Consider the following 7,052-nt stretch of genomic DNA (forward strand, 5'->3'; position numbering starts at 1 on the left):
TTTTACAAATATTTCTCTCTTACAAGAATACATTTTTGTGTGTGTGGTCCTTCGCATTAGAGGACTGGAGAGCAATGAAGATTTGCATTGAGCCAGCACTGTAATTCCATTCAGTAGTCTAATGCTTTTTAAACAAAAAAAAAAGTAAAATACTTACGTAGACAAGCAGATACTGTATACTTTGTTTATTCTACAAGTCTATCTGTGATCATAAGCTCTTGGTAAATATGTGCTCTTTGGAGATTAGATTTAACATACTTGCATCTACTTGCAATTAAAATGTTGCTTTCGTGATGACTGTTGCATGGGCTGCAGTATTTCATCAGTGACATAACATAATGTAAAGATAAGAGTTAAATGGAAAGAAGTCTGTTGTGAATATGGCTGTGGTCTGTTTCTGAAATCAACAGTTTATGGCAGTTTTATATGGATAATTTTTCACTTCTTTAACCTTCCTTCAGTTTGACACTATCAGATCCTGAATCTGTAATTATTTTTCTGGTGGGTTTTCTGGGGTTTGAGTTTTTTCTTCTTTAAAAAATGCCGTCATTTTACAGCCTCTACCATGTTTGTTAAAGAACAAAGATGCTTTTCTTCTTTACTTATATGATTTATTGACTATTATGCACCCAACACTTCCAAATTGCTTCCAAAGGCAATAAAGTAGCAAGATAAATTCTAAGAAACAAATGTATGACAGAATTCACTTGTTGACTCTAAAAACAAAAAATTCAACATTAATGTTGTATTTTTTCATGGTGTTTAAGTTTTTTAGACTAAATGCAAAAAGGTCCTTTTATTTTGCCATGCTGCATCAGACCAAAGGGATTGACTTAGTATATTGGAGATATTTATGATGCGAGGAACATAACAGTCCTTTAGCAGTTCCAAGCCTGCGATGGCAATACACTCTTGCATTTACTTTCATAGCTCTGTTTACTAAGCTAACACATACGTAAAGCAGACTATGTTATTAAAGACATAATAATTGTACGATATATTTATGAACCATATTCTCACCTCTTATAAACCAGCTTAGCTCTGTTAACTACAGTATAGTTATACTGATGTATACAATATGGCAATTTAGTATCCATATACATGCATACATACTCATTCATCCCACATGAAATCGCTTACACACACATATAACAAGCAGTTCAAAGAAGCTGATGACACTGGTAATTTTAGAAACTTCCATTTCATAGGAGTAGAAATAAGAACTCAGTAAAAATTTCAATATAGCAATCCATTTCAGTAGTAATTTCACATCTAAAAATTTAGAGGAGGAGACCAAGCTGCTATCATCTAATCTTATTTTCCCTCTGCTTCAACTTGTGAATTCGTAACTTCCACTTCACCATCTCCACCTTCTTCTCCCTTGCCTTTCACTTTTCAGAATCATTCAGTTGAAAAACAGTATTTCCTCACTTATCAAGGATCTAGTGTACGTTTTCATCTGGATTCATCTCTCATGCTTTTTTAAGCCAAAAATTCAGACTCTTCTCATCTATATCCATTGTTCTACTTCTTCCATAACAACTATGCTAACTTCTTTCCAGATTTCTTTTAAAATTTTATCATAGACAGTACATTTTTGTGGGAACTTAAATAAATGTTGTCTTTTGTCAATTATTTCTGAAATCCTTCCTGAACCACTATCCTGATGCTCCATACAAACTGGTTACAATTAATTGTCATGAACTGAAGAATATTTCTGTGTTGTACCATAAAGCAGTCATTATTTTATCAAGGCATATAAATATCTTAAGGGTGAGTGTCAAGAGGATGGGGCCAGGCTCTTTTCAGTGGTGCCCAGCGACAGGACAAGGGGCAACAGGCAAAAATGCAATGCAGGGAGTTCCAGCTGAGTTTAGGGAAGAACTTTACTTTGAGGGTGACAGAGCCCTGGAACAGGCTGCCCAGAGAGGCTGTGGAGTCTCCTTCTCTGATGACATTCAAAATCCATTTGGACACAATTCTGTGCAACCTGCTCTAGATGAACCTGCTTTAGCAGGGGTTGGACTAGATGATCCCCAGAGCTCCCTTCCAACCCTGACCTTTCTGTGATCCTGTGAATCACAAAATCCTTTGTAATTTTAATATGAAAAATATATTTACCGTTAAGTAAATATATTTACCGTTACAATATATTTGCCGTTACAAAATCCTTTGTAATTTTAATATGAAAAATATATTTACCGTTAAGTACTGAAGTTGAACACCAACACAGTGAAGCTTGGAATAAGCAAAACAAAGATCATGGTAGAATGGAGGCAATGAGTAGAGTATAAGGCATGTTACAGAACATATTTCATAGATGAAAAAGATATTGTCCTTCAGTTTGTAACATTAGGCAGAATCTCCATTGGATAGAGAGTAATTAATGAAGTAATATCTTCAGCCAAGTCATTGCTCCTTCATTGGTATTGAGAAATTTCCAGGCTGTCACAGAATACAAAAGTTTCCACGACTGGGAAGATGAAGATCTGTGATCCAACAGGATGCATTAATGCAGTGCTCTGCAAATGAGTAGCAAGTCTCTGCAGAAAGTAGCAACCACTCAAAATTTTTCTTAAATTTCAGACAATCCCCATTCAGCATTGGAATCAAATCCAGAATTTAAGAAAATATTTGCTACTGTTCATATCTTCTCCTCTTAACTTAAGCAATGAAGGTTTCTTTTCCAGTTTTGAAATGTGTCACTTTAGTTGTGACCATTCACATGATAAACAGCTTAAATTTCAAAACAAGACTCTTTTTAACAAGACCTAGTCTTTTTCAAAATATTTTCACAACAGAGAAATTAGAAGAAATTTCAAGCAGCTCTTGTGACAAACACAGTCCAAGATGTTTTTCCTTTTTGCTAAATAGAAATATACCCTTGCAATGTCAGTTTGTTTGCAGGTGAAATGCAAAGTCCTCAGATGGTCACTGATTTCATTAGGAAATATCTATCTCACTCTTCTAGCCCTACTGCACAAGATAAATTAAAGCATTCATTTTAATAGACTACCTTTATATTTTGTTTATATTTGTTGATCTGACTGCCACTATCTTTGATCAAATGCAGGCAGAATCTCCTGACCTTTAGATCACTTTGTAAGGTCGAGCTTTTTTCTGTTGTATCACACAAGGAGGTAATTAAATACTATGCTAAGGATTTCATTACTAGTCCCACTGAACTCTCCAGCTGTAGTTAGCTCAATTATTTCAAATTACGCATGTGATTTAAATAACTTGTGGCATATTTGTGCATATGGTAAGCAACATTTCATAAGTATATCTTATAAATGTTACTAATAATTACTAATAGGTAAGCAAATGTAAGGAAAAGGCAACTGAGTTCTTACAAGCATTCAAAGCCTTTCCTCCCTCCCTACTCCTCCCCCTGCCTAACACTGGGTTTTGGAAAACATAAGCCCTACATTTACAGGGTGTCTTTATATTTTGCTAAGCTATATAAGATTTGTTCAAGCTTCCCTCCTATGTGCCCTAAAATATTTTTGTTAATGAAAGAAAACTTTGAGAAGCACATTTATGTTAAAAAAATGAAAATATTTTCATTAAAATTCGTAGAACTTCAATTGCACAAGCTAAATTTTATCTGATAGCAGCTTGCAAGTTCTTAATTAACTACATTAAATAAATTGATTGCACCTTTCCTATTTCTGTTAATTAATATGTGCTAAGAATCATTGTGAGAAGAATAAGTAGGATGAACAGCACTGATGGTATCAATGTTACAGCCGCCTGTCACATCTGCCAAAAAGTAGGCTGAAAGTTTCTAAAAAATAGTGAGATACATTATAATGAAGACTTAGGGGAGAGAAAGAGATGAATACTGGCATTTAAACATCCGTACCAGCCCTCGCAGAATTGATGACTGCAAGTGGGTGTAGCTGTCAACTAATATTCTCCTAATAACTTTATTACCTAGGGAAATCAGATACTCTAGTGACTGTGTATTTTTACCCTCCTGAAACTAATATACATGTAAACTGTGTCAAAGAGGTATCAGATTGTTTGCTATATGGTGAACATATATAATCCACCATACCATGTATCTCTGGGTCAAAAATCAGAAAAATATATATCCTTTGGAATAATTCACTTTTTGAATTTCAATAAAAATCGCAACCCAGCTCTGCTCTGTGCCTGGGCATGCATAGCTCAACCTTTTAAGGTAACAGAAATCTCACTGATCCCAGCAGAGGGAATATCCCAGTGGTTTCACCACTTTCCTTCTCATTGCTTTTGAGGTGCCACAGTCACAGTGGGGCCCTACTACTCCTTCCTGCATTGCCCATCAATCAGTTAGTCTTTGGGGAACATAAATTTTTTAGTTGGACAGCTGAGAGGTTGGGAGGCAAAAAAACACTTCAGGGATATTATACAGCTGTGAGATATCAAAACATGATACTTGGGGTTTATGGCACAGAGGTTTCTGCCCAGGTTGTCCAGCTTCATATCCATATACAAACTTTCCCTTTAATGTCCAGGGCCGCCATCTCTCCCCAGTCAGTCTCTCTGAAGCATTTTCTCTGGTACTGAGAGGCACAAATAAGGCAGGGTTTACTCAGGAGCCTCCTGTCATGATCTCAGTGATGGGATACAATGTGGGAAATATAGTAGATTTAAGAGATGAAGAATTCATGAAGACTTCATGAAACTCCTTGACCCCCAATTGTTTCATATCATATTAGGAAAAATGTCACAAATTCACTGGGTTATATGCAATATAGAAGAAAGGATATCTGTCAAAAGTTTTCTGTACTTTATATATTTAACATTGTCTTTTTCCTTTGTTCCTTAGCGCAATCTTTCAAAAACATACGTAACTGCCTTCTAAAGTTAATCGCCTCTCTTGGTGCCATTCTTTGATTCATCTTCTGTGAAATCAACCACTTCCACTTCCATCTCCCTATTCCCTATCCTCAAGAAAATTGATTCTCTAATTTGGACTGGAGCTTGTTTTTCTCTATACAGAGAGAAACAAAGATCAATTTTTAAATTCTGATAGATTTTAATCTTTATTTGGCAGCTTGCATACAATACCTTGTAAAAAGAAATCAGTTCTCTAGTTCAAGGGCCCCTTGTTAATCTTTTGCACTCATATTTTTCCTCACTATTCTACTATATTTTCTGCCTCTTAGGGGGATGGGTATTTATTTTAGTTGGATTAATTTTGATTGCAGCATTCTTGACTGCATTTTAAGTATTTCCCATGCATTACTGAATCCCAGCCAAATCACTTTAACTCATTTCACATTCATTCAAGTAGCTATTGACGAAGTAAAAATAATACTGCAGTGCATAAAAAGCTTGAATAGCTTCCTTTCTGATTAGTGTAGCAGTTAAAAACTCAGGCTAACATCATAGGCAGCTCTGTTCTGAATTTAGAAGAACAGATTTAGATCTCACTCTTTCACCACGTATAGATTTAATTCCTAAAAAATTATAATTTTGTCAAGTTTTACAGTTTCATCTTTTCAAATCATTCAAGGACTTCTGGTTTAATCCTTCATCTGTCTGCCAAATTCAGTTTTGTCAATAATAGTGCTGTGTAACACCATTTTGGTTGTGAAAGAATTCACATTCCAAATGGTACCTTTAATCACTTTGAATCAATACATTTTTATCAAAGGTATATGAAGAACCACCAATAATTCAATAACTAATGAACCAACTCAACCAAATGACAGTCTTTGAGAAGCGTGATGTACTTGCAGGGCCTCATCCTGTACTCAATCAATACAGACTTTACAGAGTGAAAAAGTTTGGATATCAAATGGGTATAACCAACCCAGACATATAGATGTGCTTTTATTCTTTCTGGTCACAAGCTAAGGTTTCTGCATGTACTTTCTTGTGAAATATTTATGTTTGTTTTCAGAAAAACAAAACAGTATCTTAAATTGTCTGTTATGAAATAGATCCAAACTAAGGCAAAGATTTCAATCTAGGAGAAAAACATTTAACTACTGCTCTTCGGTCAAACTATCCAGGACCCAGTGTTCCCAGACAATTCTTCTAAACAACAGGCTAGTGGATTTGGAAGCAAGTTCTTTGACCCTTGGCTAGTAACTGGCACATTGTATTTTTTCTGAACCTTAAGTAATTTTCTGTACCAAGATAATTCTATGTATATAATTACAGCATTAGTGTAAAAATTGTTCCAGCTGTCCAGAAGGTTTTGCTATTTGATGATATCATAACCAGGGTGTTATTAAATCTCACAGCAGCTGGAGACATGAATCCAGTCAAGCAAGAATCCTATAGAGATATCGAGTAGTGATGGATTTCCTGCGTATCTTTCAGTGAAAAAACCCTAAGGTTTTTAAATAAGTCATAATGTCAGCAGAATTTTTTAAACAAATCTACATCATCAGTTGAAACTATTTTAAAATTTGTATGAAGGTAAAAGTTGATACCATCTCTTTTGAAGTCTAAAAACTTTCAGGTAGTAAATCAAATTCACAAAATAAGTGCATGTATTTCTTGTGTGAATAATAATTTCATGTTTCCAAACACTGGTAGAAATAATGTGGAACATACAGTATCAGCATACTGCTAAGAAGAGACAAAGTACTTCTCCAACTTTAGTCTGAAAACCATTCACTGTGTTATGAATGCAGAATGTATCCTTTCAATAAAATAAAAAGATAGCACACAAAGAAGATTTTAATCTTAATTTGCATTTAGAACCACATGGAAGAGCCTAAGGCCTTGCAGATATTTCTGTACATTTTATATTCAAGTCAAGCCAAAGTATATAGTCTGGCTGGACAAAGAAACATTATGCAATGGCCATCCACTCTGATTTTCATCATCTTTTTTTATCATCTGATGAGACTTGGTGGATTTTTTAAATGCCAGTGCCAATAATGATGTTATTTAAAAAAAATAAATAACCTCTTTAAAGAAACTAGCAATTACTGCATAGTAGCTGGAATGTTACAGTATTGTAGGAAGCCATAGCACCCGGCAAAAAATACACTTCTCCAAAGTACTAATCTAGTGCAAAAGGGGAATATTGATCCTGCCTAACT

The 7,052-nt window shown here is 34.9% G+C and overlaps 1 long non-coding RNA gene across 4 annotated transcripts in view; it reads left to right on the forward strand.

Moving 5' to 3' along the window:
- LOC308062611 overlaps positions 1–7,052 on the forward strand; it is a 46,859-nt gene that overhangs the window by 19,611 nt on the left and 20,196 nt on the right. The window lies entirely within an intron of this gene.

The sequence above is a fragment of the Falco punctatus genome (genome assembly GCF_963210335.1).
Source record: "Falco punctatus genome assembly, chromosome: 4".
Lineage (NCBI taxonomy): Eukaryota > Metazoa > Chordata > Aves > Falconiformes > Falconidae > Falco > Falco punctatus.